General features: G+C 35.5%; 1 long non-coding RNA gene across 1 annotated transcript in view; it reads left to right on the forward strand.

Moving 5' to 3' along the window:
• LOC117013245 (uncharacterized) overlaps window positions 1–26,362 on the forward strand; it is a 508,384-nt gene that overhangs the window by 388,580 nt on the left and 93,442 nt on the right. Inside the window, exon 8 of the long non-coding RNA XR_004421294.1 lies at window positions 7,754–7,837. This is a non-coding gene — a long non-coding RNA (uncharacterized LOC117013245). The remainder of the gene's footprint in view (window positions 1–7,753; window positions 7,838–26,362) is intronic.

The following is a 26,362-nucleotide window of genomic DNA, read 5'->3' on the forward strand; positions in this document are numbered from 1 at the left end:
TGCAAATCTGTTGTCACAATATTATTACCAGGATGTTGACAGTGATACAGTCTTATTCAGCTTTCTCTAGTTTTAATTGTATTCATTTGTGTGTGTGTCTGTGTGTGTGTGTGTGTGTGTGTGTGTGTGTGTGGTGTGTCTAGTTCTATGCGGTTTTTTTATCACATATGTATCAAATAGGTACATGTTTCCACCATTACATCAAAATTGGGAACGGTTCCTTCTCCACAAAGATCCCTTGTGCTGTGCTTTTTAAACACATGCACCCATTCCTGTGTCCCATCCCTCCCTGGCCCTAAGCTCTAGCAACCATTAGTCTATTCTTCGTTTATGTAATTTTGTCATGTCAAGAATGTTAAGGAAATGAAATCATACAGAGTGTATCTTTTGGGAACTGGCTTTCTTCCCTTAGCATAATTCTCTGAAGATTGATCTGAGCCATTGAATATATCAATTGTTCATTCTTCTTTATTGCCGAATAGCATTCCATGCTATGGATATACTGCACTTTGTTTAACTACTCCTCCAACGAAGGACACCTGGCTTGGTTCTAGCTTTTGCTATTATGAGTAAAGCTGCCATAAACATTTCCGTACAGGTTTTTGTGTGAACATATGTTTTCATTTATCTGGGGTAAATACTTGAGTCCAATTGCTGGGTCATATGGTATTTGCATGTTTAGTTTCATAAGAAACTGCCAAATCATCTTTCCAGAGTACTGTACCCACCTGTTTTCTTTTTACTTTTTCTTAACATGGCTACTAAAAAATTTTAAATTACATATGTCAGCTCACATTTCTATTGGACAGGGCTGACTGCTCGTATGTAGAGCACCGAGAACTCCTCTATCGCAGATTCTTCCCACATGCCTTTCTTTCTATCTTCAGTGTGTTTTCATTATCCCCTCACAAATGCACATGAGCTTCTGTAACACAGTGGTTAAGAGCAGAGTATGAAACCAGATGGCCTGGGTTTGGAGCTTGGATTTATCCTTTACTGGCTGTATGATTTGTTAAGATATTTAGTGTCTTTTTTCCCCTCAGTTTCTTAATTTGTGAATGGGATGATTGTAGCAGTACTGCTCTCCTTGGGTTGGTATGAGGACTGAGTGAATTAGCACATGTGAAGTTATTTTCTAATGAGACCTTTTGACCCCTTGCCCAAGAACATTTGAATCCTAATAGAGGCTTCTGTTGCAGTCAACACCCTCATTAAAATTGTAATTATATGATTGTTTCATATCTTTCTTTACTATTACATGGGTAGTGACCTTGTCCATCTGATTCGGTGCTGTATCCTCGGTGCTAGCACACAACTGCCCAAGAAGAGGCAGTCAATATATCATTGTTGAACGAAAGAGTGAATGAAAGAATAAATGAATTTCTTTCAATATAAGCATTTACTCACGCTTATGTAAAGTATGATTAGATTTAATTTCCTCTTCCTTAATTTTTAAAAGTCATACATTATTCATGTTTCTCTGACTCATATCTGAAAGTTATTTGACCAGTTTTTACATGTGGCTCCTACGTATTGTGGAATAAAAATTGTTCTGGAGTAGTGACAAAATTCAATGATAAAAATCAGCATACATATAATATAATATATTTGATTTGTAGTTTTGGTTAAATTTTTCAGTTTAAGTTATCATTTCATTGTTATGCTGGGACTCCTTGCAGGTTGATTGACTTCATGTTACTTAACTGCTTCCTCTGGCTTTATGGGCTTAATGGAGACTGATCTGAAAACATCAATGGTGACATTGAGATAGAAGTACTTATTTCTCCTTCTGCAGATAATTTTGTTTCAGTATTCCAATTATTTAAGGCTTTAAATAGGTAAGCTTCATGACATTCGTAGGAAAGAGAAAACCAGGGCACGACGTAGATGATTTTCACCCACCCACTCTCTGTTTAAAACCCAAATATGTACCAACTATCTAGAGCACATGGCTTTTACACACACACACACACACACACACACACACACACACACATTTTGTCAGTGATCCACCTTTATCTTCTCACTTGCCGAGGGAAGTTACCACAGTAGAAAAAACATTGACTTATGGTCATTGAACTAAAGTGAATAAGGTTTTTACTATTAACTCTGTGGTCTTGTAAAGACCAGTAAACATGTCACATCCTTCATTTCATTTGCTAAAGTAATGGAAATGACAATGAAACCTACCAAGTGGAACTGTAGTGATGACTAAATACAAAGGTCAATCTATAGATCCCTAATAAAAATCTCCATATTTGGAGCTACCAAGCCATGTGATGAGTTGTATAGACATATACATACATGAATGTTTTAGCGTATGCCTTCAAAGGCAGGTATCATTAGACTTATGTTATACCTTAGCATGCTGAGTATCAGAAATGCACTTTCACTTCACACAGTTACAAGACAAGACTTTGCCATATAATTAGCACTCTCACATCCAAACTAATCAGTAGGGGAATAAAATGTCCCTCCTTTCCATCAACATATTTGAGTTCAAATTTGTATTGAAACATCTCCAGGTGGAAAAGAAAGATTATAATGATATTTGTTTTCTGGTTTAATGATTTTCAATACTGAATAGATTAAAATAATACAAAATAACATAAAATTTGCTAATATTTATTGAGTGTTAGAACTCTATTAAATAATTTACCAGAATTATTTTATTGACATACAATTGACATATGACATTGTGTAAGCTTAAGGTGTACAAGGTGTTGATTTGAAACACTTATATATTGCAATGTGATTACCACCTTGAGGTTGGCTAACACCTCCGTCATATCCCATAATTGTCATTTTTTTTTGTGGTGAGAACATTTAACATCCAGTTTCTTAGCAACTTTGAGGTATATAATACAGTATTGTCAATATAACAACAGAGTCAGCTACTATAATTATCCCTGTTTTACAGTTGAGGAAACAGGCTAAGAGAGTTTAAATTAGTGGCTCAAGGTCAGCAAACTAGTAATTATTAAAGCCAGGATATGATGCTGTGTAATGTAAGGGTTCCAGCCTTTCCCAGGGATGCATATATTTCATTCACACAGAGTCTGGTAAAATAAAATCATGTTTTCTCTATTATGCCTTTACACTTATTGTGTTCCTATGGCCTTTAGAAATAAAACAAACTTTTGCCCAATGTGAGTAAAAATTCTAGCTCCTTCTCCCATTTTCTTCTTGCAATCCAAAGACTTTGAGATTTATCATAGCTGTTCATATGCCAACAAAATGTAATTTCCATGATTACAAAACAACAGTATTGTAGATATGAAACTATAACCATATATACGTGTATATATACATATATATGGTTACAATCACTCCTCCTACCACATTTTAATGGATCTATATTTATTATCTGCAATAACAATATTAAGTAGATTATTTTTCTAATTAGAATATCAAGTTCTTATTTAAAGATTGCTTTTATTTGACCATGCTTTTACGTATTACACATGAGTCTATGTTTGGAATTTGTTAGCCTTCTCTCTACTGTACATTTGCTCCACACAGCTCTTTTAATGCAAAAAAAATGTTGCTTTATAGGATCACTTTGCCTCTATGTGTTGCAATTTTATTATTCCTATATTTAAATGGAATACTTCTATTGTGTAACCAGGGAGAGTTCTTTCAACCTGGGAACATTTGCTTCAAATAGTACAGATATATTTATTTATTTACGTACTTATTTTCATTTCCCTAAAATATCAACTTTGATTAATAATTATATACAGGCTTTGTTCTTCTGATCTGGGTGTCAACAGTAATTGGAATCCATATCCATATTCTACTTTGCAATCATGCTGCAAAAGGCCAATAAATTCCCGCTGAGTGTGTTACTTGTTAAATTTAGTGCGTTACATTCGGGGTAATGAGTAAAAGCAGTGGGCCGTTACCGTCTGGCTGGCTGAGGAAGGCTCAAACAGCCAGACTCCCCTGAGGCCTTGAGCTGGCTTAAAACAGTGACAGGCAGAATCAAGGGAGTCCCTGCGCATCCCAGTTCAGTTTGTCTCCCTTCATTTCCTCTTCTGTTCAGGCTGGAGGGAAGTGAGGTAATCTTAGCCATTAATTCACCACATTTTCATAAAATGCTGCATGCTCTGGTTTCATTCACCAGCAAATACAGTTCATATAAATAGTTATATATTTATATTCAGCAGAGAGATGAGAATACCATTGAATATTAACTAGTGACTGTGCCACCATGCAGTTCACCTTATATGTCTACACATGTCTATTGTGGATTCATTTGTCTATATTAACAATTCACATAAGTATTTTTGTATGAGTGAATAACCAATGAAGCAACCCCCACAGGTATATATGTGCTTATTTCCATCTCATATTTATTAAACACACATAAGCAATTACTGAAAAAAAAAGGACTACCACATTTTTAAACCGACACTCTTCCTTAATAAATAAATTTATTCTTCATATAAAAGAGGTTCTTTCTTAAACTGTAATATCATAATATTTTAACATATGTTGTGAATGTATACATGCAAGAACATGAGAACAACCTGATCTATATTCTCACTTAACTGTTTTTTTCTTGATAACCGAGTGAGTCTTTACTCTCCCAGCAAATAATTGTTATGTTTCGTGCCAAAGCCAGCTGGCACCCTTAATCCTTTGAGTTATTGTGAATATTAATATCCACCAAGAAACAACTAGATCTTGAAAGAAAGAAGGAAAAAATAATTTGTATGAAATGACAATTTATTAAATGTCTTGGAAAATTTAGCACAGGGTATCCTTTGCTATCTATGATAGGGCAGCTAGTTCTAAATAACATGGTGTATCTCATTAGAGAGATATTAGATCTAATTATGCAACATATAAGTGAGATCATTATAGTAACATTATCTCAATGAGGTAAGTAAAGCACAAGTGAAATCTAACACTGTTGCTTGAAAGAATTTTTTAATGCAAATATAAGGAATTAATGATCACTTAAGTGTACACTGAAAGATATTAAAAACCAGTCATGAATTGTTGACAGGTAATGCAAAAATAGATTATGTACCCTGATTAATTCTACTGTAGATAAAAATGAACTTCCTGGGCAAATATTATCTTTTAATGCAGACAGATCGTTTTCTAAACAAAATAAAAAGGCAGTGGAAGAGTCATAGGTTTTCTTGTTTAATGTTTATTCTATTACCTTTTCTTTGGCACTTCTACCATGTTAGAGATTCTCCAACTTTAGAGCGTAGCAGAAGCACACAGAGGGTTTGTTAAAACACAACCTGAGTTTCTAATTCAGTAAGCTGGGTGGTGCCTCAGGATGACATTTGTAAAGTTCCCAAGTGACACTGATGCTGCAGGTCCAGTTCCTATTTGAGAACCACTGGACTAAGTGAAGGTCACTGTAGAAGACACTTCACTCACATTATCTTCTTGATTATTTTTTCTGTAAGATGGGTGTCCAAGGATCCTATATTCTGCTTGTTATTTTCAATCAAGCTGTATATCTTGGGAAATCCAGATTCTATACAAAGAAAGCTATCCTGAAAATATAAATTAGGCTATCTGCCTGACAAGTGCATTATGCATATTTTAACAACATATTTATAAACAGCAACATAAACAATAAAATGAATAGATATTACCTAACAGGGGAGAGGCCAAAAATAATGTTTGAGTTGTATGTAAGCTAAGTTAGCTCACTCTTATCTGTAAAGAGACATTATCTCTTTCCTAAAACATTCGAGTATGTTAACTGCTTAATTGATTGATTCTAATACACAACATGATGACTGTAGTTAATACTGTATTGTATATTTGAAATTTTCAATAGAGTATAGATTTTAAGTGTTCTCATCACACACACACACACACACACACACACACACACACACACAAATGGTAAATATGTGAGGTGATGGATGTGTTAACCTAATTATGGTTATTTTACAATATATACATATGAGTATATCAAATCTTCACATTGTATACATTAAATATATATATATATATATATATATATATGTTTGTCAATTATACCTCAATAAACTAGAAGGAAAAATAATAAATGAATTGACACTGTCAAACAAATTTTAAATTAAAAAAGTAGCAATCTAATGATTATTCTATGTAAAACAGCAAGTTGCCTCCCTTTATTGCAATGTTAACTATAACCTTTGCTGATTTATTCCCTAACAGTGTGTTTAGAAAAATGCATATAATAAAATACCACCTGAAGTTTGCACATGAGTTTTGTTTTGTTTTTTATCTGTTTCTTCTCTCAAGTCAAGCATGATAATTGTTATGGCAACAATTAATATTCAAAGTGCATTTACAGAGGGAATATTTCCTTGACTCTATTTGGGTTTCCTTCAAAATCTGATCCTTATTATGAACTCAAATGTCTGAGGTTCCATAAAATCAGGAAGCATATATGTGGTAACATACCAATGATAAAAGAAAAGATTGCAGGACCTCAATACCAGCTATAACTTCAAATTTTCTTGTGTAAGACAGCCCAAACCATATTTATGAAATGGACAGAGTTCTTAGTCTTGCAAAATTGGGCTATAATCTGTGTTTCCATGTTTGTTTTAACTGAGTTGACCAACTCTGAAAAACCCTGTTGTTGTCTCTACTCTCACCCCAAAACAGAGCTGGGCACTCCATTCATCTATATTAAAAAATGATAAAACAATGATACAAGTGCTTTTCAGTCATTTTGATGTGGTTATCCTAGTCCAGAAAAAAGCTCTGTTTCCCCAGGTCATTTTGTAAGAATCCAGAAAAGCTTTTCCTTATGTTGCATTATGTGGGGACAGAGTCCCAGAGAGCAGTTTCCAGGCTCTCGGCCTCACATGGAAAGGTGCTGGCTCAGGTAGTAGATGGTCACCAGCTGTGACTCGTTGGCCATCAGCTGTTACCGGTTAGCCATTAACCACTAACATAACTGCTGTGGCTACGCTAGGGGGTTGGTTTGTTGGTTGGCAGAGAAGCAGACGGCGGATTGTGGATTGTGTTGATCCTACTTCCCGTGTCTTGCCTGGCTGCCAGTGAGACTAGGGTGCAGGAAGACCCCTCATTGGGTACTAACGGATGTTTGTTTTTGCTTCTTGACCAGCCGCCATCAAGAATATAGTGGTATGACTCCCCTATCTGTGGCTCTGTTTGTTCCTTTTTGGCCTCACCATATCCTGCATTCTTGTGCGGGGAGCGGGACCAGAGACCCCGCATGACACATTATATCCACAGGCATAAATAGACTGAGTTCAGACTCTGTTGACTCTCCTCCGTTCTCATACTTGGCTTTACTCTGCAGTCACATGAGGAGCTTTAGGAAATACTCCTGGATCTCAACCAGAGAGATTTGGGTTTAATTGAGCTGGTGGGTAGCTAGGCCATTAGGATCTTTTAAAAATCTCCCCATGTGATTATGATGTGCAGCCAAGTTCGAGACCAATGTTTATAGTTATTTACAGGTGAATCTTATAAAAGAGCTACTGATAACAATGAAGTCAATGTAAGCATCTCACATTCCAAGAGTACTAGCATTTGGGAAATAGTAAAGTGTTCATTTCCATTAGTATTGATTTGTGTGTATGTGTGTGTGTTTGACCACAGCAGATATGGGGCTCTCAAGGTGAAATCCACTCTATGGATTTACCATAATCTTGGTAATATGTTCAGGTAACATGCACTTATAGAAGCAACACTTAGGATGGGAGTTTAAGTTTCACTTGATCAGGCTCTTTTCTCTCTTGTCCTACTGCATTAGTTCCTTAACCAGAATTCCCGAGAGCATATGATGTGTCAGTCGTCGTGTGAGGACAGGAAAACACGGTGGTGAACGATCATAAAAGTAAGTTTACCTAATCGTTGATAATATGCTTAGAAAATTGAATGCAAATGTAAAAATCATTGGCAAAATAAGACACTTAAACATTTTTTAAAAAAAGATTAAACAACGAGTTGGTATTAAAACATAGATTACAATTGATGAGTAGAAAGAATGTGAATGTAGGAGAAGTGAGAAGTGGGAGGAATGAAAAAGGAAATATGTAACAAAATATTCATCTTAACGGGAAGGGGCTAACTATGTGGCTTCATTCTTAGCTTGGATAATAATACAAGTCTAAGGTATAAAGAATGTACGTAGACATTTTAGGGGGAAGTGCATATTCATAAAACAGGTGAACATGGTATATAACTACAAAATCATTGGAGAAGCATCAGATAATTTGAATAATGAAAATCAAGAAAATAGAATGAAAAGTTAATAATTGATGTCTATGAAGTTTTGTACCCTCTAAACAAAAACTACATATTTTTTTCAAGCATCTATGGTTTATTTACTAAAACAGATCAGTATTAGGCAAGAACAAATAAATGGTAAATAATAGAAATTGCAGAAATCACATATGGTTACAATTTAATAGTACTAAAAATACATTTTCCATAAAAATACCCCCCAGAGTATTAAAAACAATCAAACAAATTAACATTAGATAAGCAAACCAGTTGCCTAAATAACCATTGGGATAAAACAGAAAATAAAACTGTAATTGTAGACTATTTAGAAATCTAATATTACAGCACCACATTTCAACACAAGTATATTATCAAAGCTCATTCAGAGACAAATTCATAGGTTTTAATTATATACATATATATGATTTATATATATATGATTCATATACCTATGAATCATATATATATATATGAATCAAGCCTTTATCTCAAGAACTTAAGTATACTACAAATCAAAGAGACAAATCTTAGAGACTGAAACCACACATTTTATTGAACTGGAGAAATGTAAAATCAACAAATGAATCACAGAACTTAATTTTTAAAGGAAAAAATCTCTAATTTTCTGCAAAGAGTGAAAAAAGAATATAACTGAGAAAGAATACAACAAATAGGAAATGAAAAATTATATAAAGGGCAATATTGTTTAAGAAAGTAATTGCACTTTTCTTGATGAAATACTAGCAAATATAATTTGTATATGTATTAAAATAATATCCAATAATCATCAATACTTTCATTTATCTCAGCCATATGTAAATGATTTCAATGACAATTTACAGTATTTGACCTTATCATATAGCACTACTGCCTCTCCAGGTATTCAAGCATTTTTACAGGGCCCATAAATGTTTTTTAAGTGTATTTCTTATAATTTTATGTTTTTGTAAAAATTTGAATCAGATATTTTTATTAAATTTTTACCTGGTTTTTCCTGGATTAGAAGTCACAAAATTCCATACATACTGTAATTTGAATGTAAACAGAAAATATAGTGTCTATAATCTAGTTTTCCTCTCAAATCCACACCCAAAATTTATCAGAAAAACAGTGTTCAATCTCTTTAAATCTACTCTAACCTACTATGTTAAACATGACTCAGTTTTCTAGTCATAAACCCCACTCTATCATAATCTCTCCCTATTACCTGGGAATTACAAGCCCATTAGAGATCCAGTCCTGCTACTTAATAGAATCTGAATTTCAGTTTTCGCTGATATAAGGGAACATATTCAAAAACATGAGCATTTTTAAATCGATACCATTAAATTGTGTGTAAGTTTTTGAAACTTTTCATTTCTATACTTTTAATTTCATGTTACAATCTTTTTAAAAATTCCTTTTATTTTTATTTCTTTTACTTTTGGCATATATGATACATTGTTTTAATATGATACATTTTTAAGAAATACAAGTTAACTTACTAGAGATCTGCATTTTACTGTCTGCTACACTTGCTTACCTCTGTCATCACTCCTTGCATTTTAGTTTTACTGGTCTTAGAACAGCCTCTTCCCCACACACACCCTCCCCCACGCCCACACCCAGTTGTGGCTCCTCCAGTTTATTGCTGTGGTGAGGGTGGAACTGACTGACGGGATCTTTGTGGGCTGGACATTAGGATACAGGACTGTACTATGGGAGCAGCACAGTGGTATCTCAAGCCTCATTCAAAAAGGTTGATCCAGTCCAAACCCCTCTCCAGCTTTCGTGTTTATTTACAGTTTCATTCTTCTTATTGTAACAACCCACATCCTGTAATAGGCAATAACCAAGAGCCTTGGGAGAGGCAAGCTTCTGTTGTTTGTCTTCCAGGATTTCATCCTGTAAACTTAGGTTTCTCTTCATAGACTGGATACCTAGCACTTAGCACCCTACACTTGAAGAGAATCAATCTAGATCATCAATTTTCCCATTTCTTAGCACCACATATTTTGGTAATTCACAAATGTCTAGCAGACGTCTAGCAGAAGCTGATCTATCAAAGATGACATGAGCATAATTGTTCATAGAGGAAAGTAAAGAAGTCCAATTCTAAGTTTATTTAATCAAAGAAAGAATTTAGAAAATATTCTAAAAAAAAACTAGAATGCAAGATATACTGCAGGAAGTAAGATACATCAATGAGGGTGGGTTGAAATACCATTTGAAAGCAGACTTTCATCCTGGAGCCGGGCTGTAGTTCCTTCCCTAATTAGGAATGTACTCATATATCACGCAATTTGCCTAAGAAATTTATATGTATAATTACACTGAATCATTCCAGTGCCCCTTTCAGGTAGATTCTATTATTGCCCTTCATGTTTAGATAAGGGAACTAAAATTTGGAGATTAAGAAATCGGTCCTCAATGATACAGGTAATAAATAGCAGCATCGTGATTCAAACCCTAATTTTGGACCCAATTTTAAGTTCTTATGCTCAATGTTATAACATTATTATATGTTATTTTTATTGATTGCAGAGGATTGAAATCCAATTTACAGTTAAAGGAAAAGCACAAATCATAGAAAGGAACCTGAGGATTTTCATAGAAACCAAAGACAGGAATGTAGCTGGGCCTCAGGAACATCAGAAACCGTGCAATAAACACTTTCCAAGCTCTTGGTTTTCATTCACTATACTCCTCAACCCTTCTTACTACCCCTTGCTTGTTCCCTCTCCCACCATTTACCCCTTCCCCCTACTGGCGTACTCACTTTGGTTCACTTGGTGGAAACCCGTTTGTGTGAGCTTTGTATCTCCTAGTTCTAGCACTCAATGATGCTCCAAAACATGAACTTGACTTGCTTTTGATCACAAAGCCCACAAATCATGGGAATGGAAACCTTTGGCCAGGTTTAGGCCATTGCCCATTCTATAACAAATATTAATTCATTCACTTAAATCAAAATTAACTTGGAATGCCCTATGTGTCTCACACCATCCTGACTACTGGGAATACAGAGGTGAATCAGATAGACAAGATCTGACATTTTAATGGGAAAAGATAGGCAACAAATAAGATAAAAATATAAGTATCTGAGAAGTAAATACATGTACAAAATATATACATAGCCAATATTCAATGACACTAACTTAAAGCAAGGTTATATATACAGCAAGTGATGGAATGGAGGTCAACATTAGGTAGAGATATAAGAGCATATTTCTCAGAGATGACATTTGAGTAGAGACTCGAATGACAAGACGAAACCATCCATCGAAAAATCAAGATCACTCCAGGAGGAGAGGATGAAAGAAACAAAAGCAATGACCTGAGAATATTAGGAAGCCAGGGTGACTAGAACTTAGTAAGTGAATGGGAGAAATGTAGGAGATGAAGTGGGAGTCAGAGAGGGAGACAGGGACTAAAAGTCTGTTCTGGAAGGGAAAGCATTTGATTGTTATTCAAAGTGGAAACAAGTTATAGCCAGAGGGAGGGTGCTATGATTTGCCCAAGTTGGGTCTAGTATCCCTTGGGTTATATTTTAATTTGGCTGCTGTTGCTACAGCCAGAGGGCTGTAACAGGAGGAGGCATATGTCCCCATGGGAGCTGTGGTTCTGGGCAGATAAAGCAATGAACAATTCTGTTCTCGTCACAATTCTGTTCAAGCCCCTCTCTTATAAATCCCTTTAACCGTTAGTCTCCATATATTGTCAGGCACAGTAGCCAGTGTCCTTGCATAGCCAGCTTTATCTAGAAGGTTATATTTTCCACTAGTTTTAGGTATTTTAGATTTTCTGGTCTTCTGTACAATGTTAAGGCTTTTTAAAGGGGCTGGCTCAATTTGACTCATCACCCAGTTAGGAAAAGTATCTTGGTTATGCTGATTTGTTGATGGATTACCAGGTGGTTGATATCAACTTGAATACTGTCTATTGCTTGTGGGCACTGGCTTCCAGTTCCATTTCACTGGGCTTTGTATCTTAAATTTCCTATCTTCCAAGCTCCGTTATTTGCCATGCTTATTTTCAGTTTTCTTAGCAAAAGTGATTGGATCCTAAGCATGTTGGCAACACAGAGGTATAAAAGCAAGTCAATCTAACAGGCAAATGGAGTAAAATGGTAAGGGACACCAGGAGAAAGGAGAGAATCTGGGAGCAAGATGAAAAAGGAAACTCTAGACAGTTGAGATAGCAGTGCTATCAGAAAACAAAGACATGGCCTGAAGAGTTAGGAATCACTGCAGCAGAAGTAATGAGATGGAAAATTTTTCAAGGAAAAGACTTAAACATAGATAAAGGAAGGAAACACAGCATAAAAAGAAGAAAAAATAAAATAGGAGAAAGGAAAATTTTTTAAAAACCCAAGTGCAAGGTGAGAGAGGAAAACAAAAGAATGGATAAAGTAAGAACTGGTGCATTACATTAAAACAAATGTATTGTTTTCTTTATCTTTTACTCTCTTTGCATTTCTCATGTAGCAAAGCCAAACTGAATGGATAATTTTGTTTATGTACCCAATTTGCATAATTGTGCAATATAAATTACAATGCTAATTAAGGACAGCCCTTGGGCTTCTGGAATTGGGTCAAAGTGGCTCCCTGAGTGTAAGGAGGTTGGGGCATTGGCTCAGTCCCCACTCCCACCACAGGGAAGCCAGGCAAGAGAAAAGAACCTCTCTGACAGTGTGTGAAATCTTGTCAGAATTTGTTGAAGACCCAGAACTGTACATCTCACTTCAAAACTTGGCTTTTAAAATCATCTTTGTGTGATTCCACAATGAAGTGCTTAAAACCTAGAAGTTCTCCTAAAAGCTGTGTTGGTTATCTTTGTATGAGTTTTTCTTTTCCTTATTATTTTTTTTTAATTCAGAGAACATTTCTTTTCAAACTGTAGATAATTGAGCGTGAACCTGGCATGCAATATTTTCTCACTGGACTACTGCCAGAATTGTCCCAAACCATGCCATGCCCTGCTCGGGCTCCTGAGCAAGGGGAAGACGACGAGCTGATTTCTGAGCTTTAGTTAAGTCCATGTCCTTCAAACTAAGTAAGCTATTGCACTGTAACTAAATCAAAAATTCAGTCCCAGAGAGTTTATTCCCTGCACCACTCATAGTAGGGGGCTATAAGGTATAGAGTTCATATTATCTTGAGCTTGGGTTTTTCAAGGAAAGAATATTTCTGAGTTACTATAATGAAAGCTGGCATAACCACAATGGAGGAGCCTCTGTCTAAGCCTATTGTGAAGGTGGCATTTTGCAAGCCTCTTTCAGCCAATGAACCCCAAACTCAAGCAAGGATTACATGCAAAATAGAAAGAAACAGAGCCCAAATCACACTGATTGCAGTAGGGATGGCAGGGTGAGGGGGTGGGCATCGGCGCAGGCGCCTCAGGTCTTATCTCAGGCCTCTCTATCCACTTTCTGCTCTCTCCTCCCCCTTCTGAGAGTGTAGACGCCACTTCTATAAGAGATTTATTATCTACCTAACTCAGGTAACAGCATAAAAGTTAGGGATGTTGGTTTTATACACTCAGTTTTGACTTTAAGACACGTGGAGGTTCTGTTCGCTAGGATCATTGTAGCAATAATTGGCCTATATCCCATCCTGTGTTACTTTATCTTCTAAAGCAATGTTTCCCAAACTTTCTCATGTCCGGGCATATGAAAAAATGATAATATTTCTGTGGAACATTGGGGTAAACTAGATGAGAATTGGGACTTTCAATAAGGCTACTCGTTTTCCAAGGTGACTGTTTCGGGGTGTCTGGCCAACCCAACCCTACACCTGAGGCCACAGACATGGATTCATGGTTGGACATTAGACTAAATTCTGACAAATGACGGCCAATCTCAGGAGCAACAAGGAAAGTTGGCAAAATTTCAAAATATTGTTTGAGCATGTAGATACCATGGATAAATTTTCCAACTTACTCCTGGTAATGAGACAATATGCTTTCCATTTGGCTGAGGCTGGTCTGAATTGAAATTGAGTTTCATTTTCAACAGGGGGTGGGGGGAGGGAGGAGGAGTCCTGATTGATATATATTTTATTACCTAAAATTCAGACCTCATAGGTCATGTTTCAGTTTTTCAATGTCCCAGACTCACCATTTCATAGAGGATAGAGTCAAAATTTTTATCTAATTTTCACTAATATGTAGGTCTACCTACAATACCATCAATATGGAAGTGGTGTTCTCTCTGACTGTTTTAGTGATGACAGTGTGAGCCGAGGGTGAGCATCTTCTCTGGTCTGGTTAGCATCTTTTTTGTTTAATTTTGGTGGAGCAGCCCTCAGTGGGCAGGTTGTTGGCGGCTCCTAAAGCTGATATACTTTTTGGTAAATGTTCTTTTTTTTCTGTTATGACTCAGGAATTAGTCAGTCTGGCCATTTTTCCTAGAATATCCTTGGATCCTAATTGTAAAGGCATAATTTTACAATGTCGATATCTTAAAGAATACTCCTGGTGATTGTATAGACTCTATAGAGAACAATTACTATAGAATAATGGTTCTCAAAGTGAATGGATACTAGCAGGTTCAGCATCACCTGGGAAGTTGTTAGCAACGCATATTCGTGGGCCCACCTCAGAGCCACTGAATCATAAAATCTGGGGGTGGGGCCCAGAAATCTATGTTTTAATGAGATGACTCTGTTGCACAGCAATGTCTGGAGCCATTGTCAGCGAGGGTCAGACCTGGAGAACATCTTGGTTGAGGACTTCCGAAAACCCTCTCTCTCGTTACTCCAATACACGTTCCTTATGCCTTTTTAATTTCTATTTCATTGGCGTTTTCTCTTCCATAGGGAACCACTAGAGCTGAATCATCCCTAATCAGCGGTGTTTGTAATTTGACAAGGTCATGCCTACTTTGTGTGAGTGACTATTGTTAGGTTCTCACTTCTCTAAAATTTTCCTGGAAGATTAGAAAATTAAGCTAACTAGATTGTTTTATTAATCACCTGCCATCATATCTCCTTCAAAGATGGAATTTTGAAATAATCATATGAACTTTTCCCCTCTCTTAGTTTTGCCTTCTTGATGATTTCAGGCTAGTATTAAAATTATTACGTTGGTGGAAAAGTAATTGTGGTTGAAAAAGTTAAAAATAATTGCAAAAACCGCAATTACTTTTGCACCAACCACATATATTTCCTAGGCATACAAAACCTGATGACATTATAAGATACAAAACAATCCATATTGGATGGCCAGGCGACATCATTCTAGAGTTAAACCCATGTCATGAAAAGTCCACCAAGAAGGTAAACTACATTTGCAGAAGCTGAACTTGCTATACTTGTATCATAAGCAACAGATACAGACAGACACATGCCCTTTTTAGGGGGTTGGAGTACCAGCTCTAGAGCCAGACATTCTGAGCTCAGAATCTGTTCCAAAACTGGTGATTGGACCTTGTGAAATCCTCTGTGCCTCAGTTTATTTACCTGCCTATCATGGAGAATGTATTCAGTAAATTTTAGCTAAAGCTATAGCTGTCGTAGCATCAGCCTGCTTATGATTATGAGGGGATGCCCACTCATAATAGTCAAGCAAGGTGTGTATGCACTAAGCATCAATATCTGAAAAGCCACATAGAGACGACGATTTGATGACCACAAAGAATTGGTAGAGAATGATTCAGCCCATAGTAAGAGATGAAAGCAATGAATAGTTTTTATAAAATCCGCAGTATGTATTCAAACCAAATGTCACTTTAATTATATACAATGCGATTTAGTGTAATTTCCAATTTACCCAAACCCAGAAGCCTGCACAAATTTCAGTTAAAGGAATAGTTCTGTTATTTCTAATCTGCTTTCTTTTCAGTTGACTGTGCAAGTTCTTCTGCCTTTTTTCAGAGCCTCATTCTCTTCTAGCCCCTCTGCTTCAGAAGATGTTACATTCATGTTTACAAGTGGATGGGCTGAGTTGTTGTTCTCATGCCTGTAAGCACATACTATTGTTTGTGGAAAATGTTCTAAAATTTGTAAACAGCTCAAAGTTGATGTTAAGATAAGATTCTTGATATACACAAGACCAAAAGTGGTTTGGCTTCTCTCCATTTTGGCTACAAAAGCCTGCCAGGAATTATTAATTATCCCAGAATGTCCCTGATCTCTGCATGCTCTTTGGGTATATTGGCTTAGAATTTTACTGTGTTTTTTTTTTCCATTTTATACTCTACATATATCTTATTGTCTACATTTGTTCCTTCACAGTTGCACCCATCATCTACTTTCTAGTCTTAAAACTTTACTTGTATGACTGTATATACTTACTAAAATATATTAAGTGCCAGGCACTGTTCTAGGCATTTAGGATACAATGGTTAGTTCTAACCATTATGATGCTTATATTAGTGAAATAAACTGTCATTCTCTAGAAGACAAACTGACGCTTATTTTATCTGTCTTATTCTTAGTAGTATGTTGGGAACATAAATAGATGCTCAACAAAAATTCCTGTATTATTAAAAGAATTATTATATTTAAAATACTAGGAACTTTCAAGGAGCCTGGTTGAAGGAAGACTTAAAGAGTGAGAGATTGAAATGCAAGGTACTTAAAAGGATACCTAGCAAAAATGCTTAGTATTTAGGTGAGATAATAGAGAAAATACCTGTGTCAGTAATCAAAAATATAGTGTAATTGTGAAGCAAGAGTATACCTCCAGAAGACCTAGTTGGGAGTTGTGGGAAGTGTTAGATACAGCACTGAGTTGAGAGTTTAAAAACCAGGGTTGTTGTTGTCTCTTAGTAGCTATATAACTTTAGACAAGCCTCCGAAGTTCATAAAACTCATGAAAATGGCTCATGCAACCTTTCAGGAATGTTGTGAGAATTAAAGATATAGAATATTTGAAAGCACTTTGATATATTTTTTAATTGTTAATGTTTTCTAGGCAGACAGGATTGATTTTCAGAAATGTGTCTTAAATAGAAAGATGATGATGAAAATGGGGAGTTGTTGGGATAAAGGGAAATGTGTCCTTGTTCACAATCATTAAGGACTACCATGAAATTCCACCCCCCAAAAAATCTAAAATGAGTATGTGGGTGTATATATCGTATATATGTATATATCTTCAAGAATGTGTAACTTAATCATCAAGAGGTCCAACTACAATGTTACATGTTACAACATACTTACAGTTTATATCATTATTGTATGGTAGAGTCAATTAAAAATATTTACTCTCTTATTCTCAAATATTTAATACATGAAACAAACAGGAATTTAAGTATTACTCAAGCTCATGAAAATAACACATTTTGTGGACAACAGTTTCCTGGGTTATTAGTTACTTTGCTATTTGTTTTTCAGCAGGCACAAGCATATTGTGAGATGTTCCATATTTAGGAAACTTGTAACAAACTGTGAAAAAAACATAATGCATTTGGGGTGAGCCAAAGCAGTAGTCTAAATATTTCATTAAAATTCAGACCAACACTTTGGGTTGTATATTTATTCATAGGTAGATTTAAAAATATTATCGAAGGTACGTTTCTCGTTGCCACTTTTTAATTTCCGTTTTTAGATTGTGGGAAATACATTAGACTGAACGTCAACAAACATGAGAACTGACCCTGACATTGACACTTCCAGCTTGGATATCTTGGACATCACATCTTGAAGGAGTCTTTCCTGCACCCCTCCCCCAATAGAGAAACAGTCCTCCACTGTGCTGTCCTCTAATTTGTACTCACACCTTCCTCTATGGTAGTTTCGTGTTCACATGCCTATTTTTTGTATCAGATAGTGAGTTCCCCAGTGGGAGATACTTTGTCTTTTTCTTCTTGGTAACTTTAACATAGGACCTGGCACATTGTTGATGTTCAAGAAATGTTTCTTGACTCAATTGAAATGACTATTAATCTTTGATTAACTCTGGAAAAATGCTGCAAGATTAGTTAAGACTTTTTATTAACTAGCAGGAAGTCTTTTTATTTCAGTTTTGATTAAGCAATAACTTGAACCTCAAAACATCTCATTACTTGATTTAGAGACATAGAAACCTGGGTGAATAACACATATTCTTATGTTCTTTGAACAATATGCTTATCTTTTCAGGGAAAGGATCTACTGAGTAAATTCATAGGAGGTGAATATGAACAAAATGAAGTGTGTGTGTCTGTGTGTGTGTGTGTGTGTGTGATTTGAATGTTAGATGGGAGAAGGGAGTATCAAGACAGCAGATCTTGTCTGTGATAGTTACCAGCAGTGACAGGCACTACCCAGTGCCTACACAATATCCTCTTCACCTTTCTTACTTACCAGCCATTCCAGTTGAGTAAAACTGCGTCCAGCTATAAAAACGTTGCTTTGGCAGCCTCCAGTGCAGATGGAGGCAGTCATGTGACTGAATTCTGGCCTATGCTAAAATTAGTTGAAGAATCTGGTTGGGGACTACCTGGAAAGCTTCATAAGAGAGAGAAACTCGCTGGGATTGTCCTTTATTCCCCTTGCCTTCCTCCCAGATGGATGCCCGGAGAAACAACCATCTTGCAATCATGAGGATTAAATCCACATTGTAGGCTTGATTTCAGTAGGAATACAGAGGAAATCTGGATCCTGGATGACACTGAATCACAAGACTCATCCTACCTTCCTATCCATGGGGTTGTTGCATGAGATTAATAAACCCCTTCCTTGTTCAGCTCACTGTTGGTTTTTCTTGAAATTCAACACAATCTGATACATTTGCCCTTCCAAGGAAAAGGGAAAGACATCACTTTCAAAGTCTGATGAGACTTGTATATGGCCAAAACTACTCTATTGAAATCACTCCATCTTCACCCATAGCAAGATACGACATATGGTGTCTAGTCATTTCTATTTATGTATTTGTTAGTTTTTCCCGAAGCCTATGTTTAAAGAACCCATGAAAGATGTCTTAGAGGTAAATAGGTAATTTCTATGGGCATCAGTAGGTAAATTCAGTTAACTATATGTATGCCTAGGTTTGGCAAAAATCAAATAAGCAACCTTCCTCAAATACTGCTGTTTTAAATAAGTTTTATTTGTCTCTGGGTGTGATGCATACTGCAGAAGCGTAATCAGTGAACATTGGCAATTTGCTTAAATCTCGCTCTTTGTCCTATTTATATAATTGTGTCCATGGTTCTCAAGTGATATGTTCCTGCAGCTCATCATCTGAAAATCTTTCCCAGATGTCCTGAAATTTTTCATTAATTTTTATATTTTATTTTTGATAAGTAAGTACACATGCTTGTGACTGGAAGAGAAAACACCCTTCTTTTAAACCCAGAGGATGATTTGGCATTGGGAATAGTTGATTCATGCTCTGCCCACTCCACCCCTGTTGTTCAAATAGAGATTATTGAAGAAAGCCCTGCCCTATACATTTAGCTGATCCAAAAATCAAAGGGAAAAATTACTGTATTTTAAAGATTTCTGCAGGATCTATGTAGAACTCAGTTGTTTCTTTTTTTCCCCATTAAGAATCATATTATCCTAGAATAGGTTCCATTCCTAAGTATCAAAACTGGAACGCAGGTTTAAAATAAGAAGTGACAATCTCTTTGGTGGCATTTATCCACAGAAGTGATATCTCCGATTAGTGAAGTTCTGAAAACCAGGCCTGCTCTCTCTTAACTTGTGGAATAATAATAAACTCTATATATTGACATGAAGAACTATTTATGATGGGCAGCTATCATGACATACATTGTTTCTCATTATTAATCATAGTGCTTTTTCATGGGGAGTGTGTACATATACTCGTATGTGTATACTCAAGTGTGTGTATGTGTGTGTGTGTTTGATTCATTAGTTCTAAATATACCAAAAGAATGAGAAGAAATATTTATACTTTGAACTAAAGGACCTGGCTTAGTTCAACATATGTACCATCTACTTTCCAATGTCCAATCCTTTACCATGAACAATGGAACCTAAAGCTAAAATTGAATTTGCTAGACTCCTTTGCAGCTTGGTTTCTGGGTGAGATTATATTTGACCCATCAGATGTCCTTATATAACAGTGAAACAAAGATCACGTAGCTGGCTGATTCTGTATAATTTTAATGACATTTATTGGGGTACACTTTATAGAGAATATAATGTACACATTTTAAGTATATAGTTTGAGGAGTTCTGACAAATTTATAGACCGGTTTAACCAGTATCGACATAAAGGTACATAAGAATTCCCTTACCCCCGAAAAGTCCCTTGTGCCTCCTTTCAAACAATTTTCCACCCCAACCCCAACCCAGGCAACTATTAATCTACTTTTTATTAGCACTGAGCATAGTTATCTTTCCTAGAGATTCAAAAAAGTGGGATCATATATGTATCCTATTTAAGTCTGGGTGATTTCACTCAGTGTTGTTTCTGAAATGTATTCCTACTGTTCATATGGTGCACAGGATTCTAAGATGGTCCCTAAGATTCTTGCCTCCTGGTATGCACACCTTCTCCCAGTTACTCAAACAGTAATCTAGCTGATGTTGTGAAGAAATTTTTCAAATGTAGTTAAAGCCTCTAATGAGTTTACCTTAAATATGAATATTTTCCTTGATGTAACTGACCTAAGCAAATGAGCCTTTAGAAAACGTTAGAGATATTTGAAGCATGAGAGAAACTTTGCCATTGGCTTTTAGAGAGAACATCTCTATATGATAAAGAAGACCTCAAGGCAGGGAACACCAACCAGCCTCTAGGAGCTGAGCACAACCCTGTGTTGACAGCCAGCAATAAAGTTCCAGCCTCAGTCTTATGACCATAAAGAACTGAATTCTGTCAGCAGCTACATGAACTAAGAAGTTTCCCCGATCCTCATGAGATCACAGCTGTGGCCGACACTTTGAATTCAAGCTGGTGAAACCTGAGAGGAGAACCCAGCTATCCATGCCCAGACATCTGATGGACAGAATTGTGAATTAATAGGTGGGCATTGTTTGAAGCTGCTAAGTTTGTGGTCATTTGTTCTGCACCAATAGAAAATGAATATACTACGTACATCATTAGATTGTTCCTTTTTATTGGTGAATGCATATGTATATTATTACATAACAAATTACCAATAGTTCAGTGTCCGAAAACAACATACATTTATTATGTCATATTTTCTATGGTGCAGAATTCTCGGCATGGCTTATGTGAATAACCTCTCATTCAGGGTGGCTAATAAGCCAGGGAAGAGGGGTCTTAGCTGAGGTCTTATCTGAAGGTTAACTTGGGAAGGGTTCACTTTCATTTTCAGTTAATGTGGTTGTTGGCAGGATTTAGTTCCTTTGGAGTTGTTAGACTGATGGCCTCAGATACCTCAGATACAGATAGCTGTTAGCCAGAGGCTCCCTTCCATTTATTGCCTGCGGGCCTCCCCAATAAGAAATTTGCTTCACCAAAACCAGCAAGGGGGAGTGTCTGCTGGCAACATGCTGCAATCTCTGGTGATATACTCATATATTGCAAATGTTTTTTTCTCAGTTTCTGGCTTGCATACTCATTTTTAAATGCAATTGAAGAGCATTTTTTGCATTCAATGAAATTTATTGTATATTTTTATGTCATGATTGATACTTTTTGAACTAACTATAAAAATATTTCTAATGTAAAAAATATATTTTTATCCTAAAAGTTTTAGAATTTTAGCTTTTATTTTTACATCTGTGATCCATTTTGAGTTTAATTTTTATGTATATTTTGAGGTAAGTGTTGATATTTTTTATTTATAGGTATTTCCAATTGGTCCACCACCATTTATTGAGAAAATTCTCCTTTGGCCACTGAATTATTTTGTCTAAATTATTATGTGTGAAATCAAATGACCATATATGCACGGTCTACTTTTGAAACACTTATTTTGTTCCATTGATCTATATGTGTATCCTTTCACAAATACCATTGTCTTGATTACTATAAAGTTGTTGGAAATCTTGGAACCTATGGATTCCAGTTTTGTTCCTTTATCAACTTGTTTTGGCTATTCAAGGTCCTTTATATTTCCCTATAACTTTTGAATTAGGTTCAAAAGTTAGGAAATTAGGAAATTGGGTCAATTTTCCTCAAAAATAAAGCTGACTGGAATTTTGAATAGGATTTTATATAATCTATAGATCAATTTGGGGCAAACTGGTAACTTTTAATATTGAGTATCCTAATCCATGAACATGGTATCACTCTCCATCACGGTCTTCTTTAATTTCTCAGCAATGTTTTATAATTTCAGTGAGCAGGTCTTGCAATTTGTTAAATTCTAAGTATTTCATGGTTTTAGATGTAATTATAAATATTTTAAAATTAATTACCCTTTGTTCATTACTAGTACATAAGACAATTGATTTTTATATCGATCTTGTTTTATGCAATCTTGTTATATTGTTAATTCTCGTAGATTTTTAGAGCTTCATTAGGAGTGTCTACGTACATCATTATGGCATTTGCTAATTAAAGCAATTTTCCTTCTTACTTTCATATTGTGTGTCTTTATTTCCTTATTTTGCTTTATTTCACTTCAGTACAATGTTGGTTAGGGATGATGAGTGTGGAGATCCTTCCCTTGTTCCTAATGTTAGGGAGAAAAATCTTTCACTCAGTATGACGTTAGGTATAGCTAACATTTTAAAGATACTTTTTATAAGATTGAGACTATTTTCTTCTATCACTAGTTTACTGAGATTTTATATCATAAATGCAGGTTCAATTTTGTCAATTTTTTTTTTGTATCTAGGGAAATGATCTAATGATTCTTCTCCTTTATTTTGTTGATTTGATGAATTTTAAAGATTGATATTAAAAAGATAACTGCATTCCTGGAAAAGCCCCGTATGGTTATAACATATTCCCTTTTTAAAGATTTACTGGATTAGATTTGCTAATGTTTGTTCAGGATTTTTGTATCTCAATTTATGAGGAATCTTTGTACTTTTCTTGTAATATTTTCAATCAGGATAATAATGTCTAATAAAGTGAATTAAGGAATGTTCCACTCTCCTGTAATTTTCTAGAAGAGTTTGCATAAAATTGGTATTATTTTTCCTTAAATCTGTGCTAGAATTCATCGGTGAATCCATCTGAATTAAGAGATTTCTTTGTGGAATCATACATTGTATTTTAATACATTGGCTTAAAGCTGGTCACAGTATTCACTTATTGTCTTTTGATATCAGTAGAATTTAAATTTATGTCCCCTTTTTTATTCCTGGCATTGTTGACATATGTCTTCTTGCTTAGTCTTACTGTATTTTCCTGTGTATTTTTCCTTCTTAGGGTTCATCATGCATTTATTTGGTAAAATTTTTCTTAAATTTGAAAAACTTGTTTATTATAGGTTCAAATACTTGCTACCAATCCTTTCTGGGATTTCAATTATACAAGTTTTAGATTGCTTAATGTTGTCCCACAGGTCACTGAAATGCATTTCAGTTTTTTTCTATTCTTACCTTCCTCTCTTAGTTTGATCTTAGGTAGTTTTTACTGATATTTTTTAATGTCTTACTAGGTGTCCTTCTGTAATGTCTAATCTGTTAATCCCGTATAGTAAATTTTTCATGTTATTCTATTTTTCATCTCTAGAAATGTCATCATTTTGTTCTTTTTTAAACGTTTCCTTTCTCTCCATACTATGTTTGTTTTTCTATACACAATTGAACTGAAACTGTAATAGCCGTTTTAATAACTGTTTCTTCTAATTTTCATTCTATCATCTCTGTCATTTCTTGTTCTGCTTCTACTGGCTAATTTTTCTCCTGGCTATGTGTCTCATTTTCCTATTTTTTAGCATGTCTAGTAAGTTTTGACTGAATGCTGAATGTTTGCATTTTACAGTGGTGATGGTCACCAATTGTCCTCCTTTAAAGAGCAGTTGGCCTTTGTTCTAGAAGGTAATTATAATTAATTTACTTGCAGTTCTTCCTACTCTTTTTTTGAAATTTCTTTTTATTTTTTTTGATGTGACTGGAGCAGCCTTTGGGTATTATCTAGCTCCACTACTAAGATGTGGCTTTTTGACATTTCTGTTGAACTTCGAGCGTGATCAGCAAGGACTCTCCACACTGGCTGGAAGAAACGCAAAGGATCCCCAGTTCTCCCAGCCAATTTTTGCCTATTCTCATGCAGTTTCACCGTATGTGTATACATCTTATTATTCAGCTAAGTCTCAAGGGGGCCTTATTATGTTTTCTAGTGTTCTTTTTCTGCATACCTCTCTCCTCTTTGGAACTATAATTCACTATTTCCCTCTCTTTTAGACTTCCTGAATTCCCATCTCTTTCTTCTCTCATCGGTGAGACAGCCATGATTTGCTAAGACCCATCCTTCCTGTTCCAGGTTCTAGAATATACTATAACTGCAGGTAGAAATCTATAACAATCCAAAGGCTTTCCTCAATTGTTTCCATTTTTTTCAGTGATCATAGTCCTGTGTTGGCTATTGTCCAATATACAGAAACAGTAGTTTATTTTCTTATTTTATTATTTTTGTCTTTAATTGTATTTTTATTTGTTAACACCTTATCTGTGTTTTTTCCCAGTTTTATTAACATGCAATTGACATATAGTACTGTATGTATTTAAGGTGTACAGTAAAATGATTTGACTTACATATAGCATCAAATGATCACCACAATAAGTTTATAATATATATTGAAGAACATTAAATCACTGTTTGAATGAAGGTGGTTAAAAGGTACAAACTTCCAATTATAAGATAAATAAGTGTTAGGGATGTAAAGCACAACATTACAATGTATTACTACTACAACAGTGTACTACTATTGCATGGTATATATAAGAGTTGTTAAAAGAGTAAATCCTAAGAGCTCTCATCACAAGGAGAAAAATTACTATTTTTCTTTTTCTTTTTCTTTTATATCTATATGGAATAATGGATGCATTGTGCATCTTTTCATCTGGCTGTTCCTGAAATATGAAGTATGATCAAAGTACTCCCCCTTAATGCCCCTCAAAGTACTCCCCCTTGCTTCATACACACTTATTCCCATTGTTCTTGCCACTTTCTGAAGCAGTTCTGGAAGTCTTCTTTTGAGAATGTCTTTGCTTCATCCTCCATCATGACAATGCTCTGTATCACACATCGCTTCTGGAACAGCAATTTCTGTCAAATAAAAACATTACGGTGTGTTCTCATCCATCTTATTCACTGGCTCTGGTACCGTGTAACTTCTGACTCTTCCCCAAAGTCAAAGTAACCATGAAAGGAAAATGTTTTGAATCAATTAAGGCCATTGAGGCAGCCACGACAGCGCAACTAAAGACACTCAGAGAAGACGACTTCCAGAACTTCTTCAGTAAGTGGCAAGAATGATGGGATAAGTGTGTTTGAAGTGTGTGTGTGTCCGGGGGGGGGGGGGGAGGATTGAAGGGATATTTTGAGGGAATTAATGGCAATGTGTCTTTTACTTTAATAATTTTTTTTTATTTAAGCATTCGTTGTATTTTTTATCACACCTTGTATATATTCTTTTATAATAAACTGGTAATCTAGTGAGTAAAATGTTTTTCTGAGTTTTGTGAGCTGATCTAGCAAATTAATCAAGCCCAAAGAAGTGGTGGTTGGAACCTCTAATCTATAGGCACAGAAGCACAGGTGACAACCTGGACTTGTTATTGGCCTCTGAAATGGGGAGCATTGTAGAATCTGAGCTCTTAACCTGTGGAATCTGATGCTATTTCCAGGTGGAGAGTATCAAAAATAAGTTGAATTGTAGGACAGAAGCTGGTGTCTAGAACTCCTTGGTAATATGGGTAAAAAGAATCTGAAGGTCGGAATTGAGTGTAAAATTGTAACCTTTATCCCAAAGGAAATGAAAATCCACTTATTTTTGGAGCCTGGGTTGTAAATGAGCTTATCTCTTCTAGCTCTTTTTTCCCACTTCTACCTTCTCCTCCTTCAATTTGTTCCAAGGTCATCTTTCCAGTAGTGTACTCTACACACTCAAAACTACTTCCTAATCATTTGCATGTTTTTAGCAACTCCCCCAATCTCATAATTTTCTCTTCTTCTTCCTCTAAATTATTTTCTAAAAGTTTTTATAGGGACACTACTGTCACTTAGGTGTGCGTGTTTGCAAGTGAGTCATACACAGGAGTAGTAGCATTTAATAGGCATTTTCTTTCACTGCAAACTTGGAGCCTATTTAGATGTTGATTGTACTTGA

This window comes from Rhinolophus ferrumequinum, chromosome 2, assembly GCF_004115265.2.
Source record: "Rhinolophus ferrumequinum isolate MPI-CBG mRhiFer1 chromosome 2, mRhiFer1_v1.p, whole genome shotgun sequence".
Classification (NCBI taxonomy): Eukaryota; Metazoa; Chordata; class Mammalia; order Chiroptera; family Rhinolophidae; genus Rhinolophus; species Rhinolophus ferrumequinum.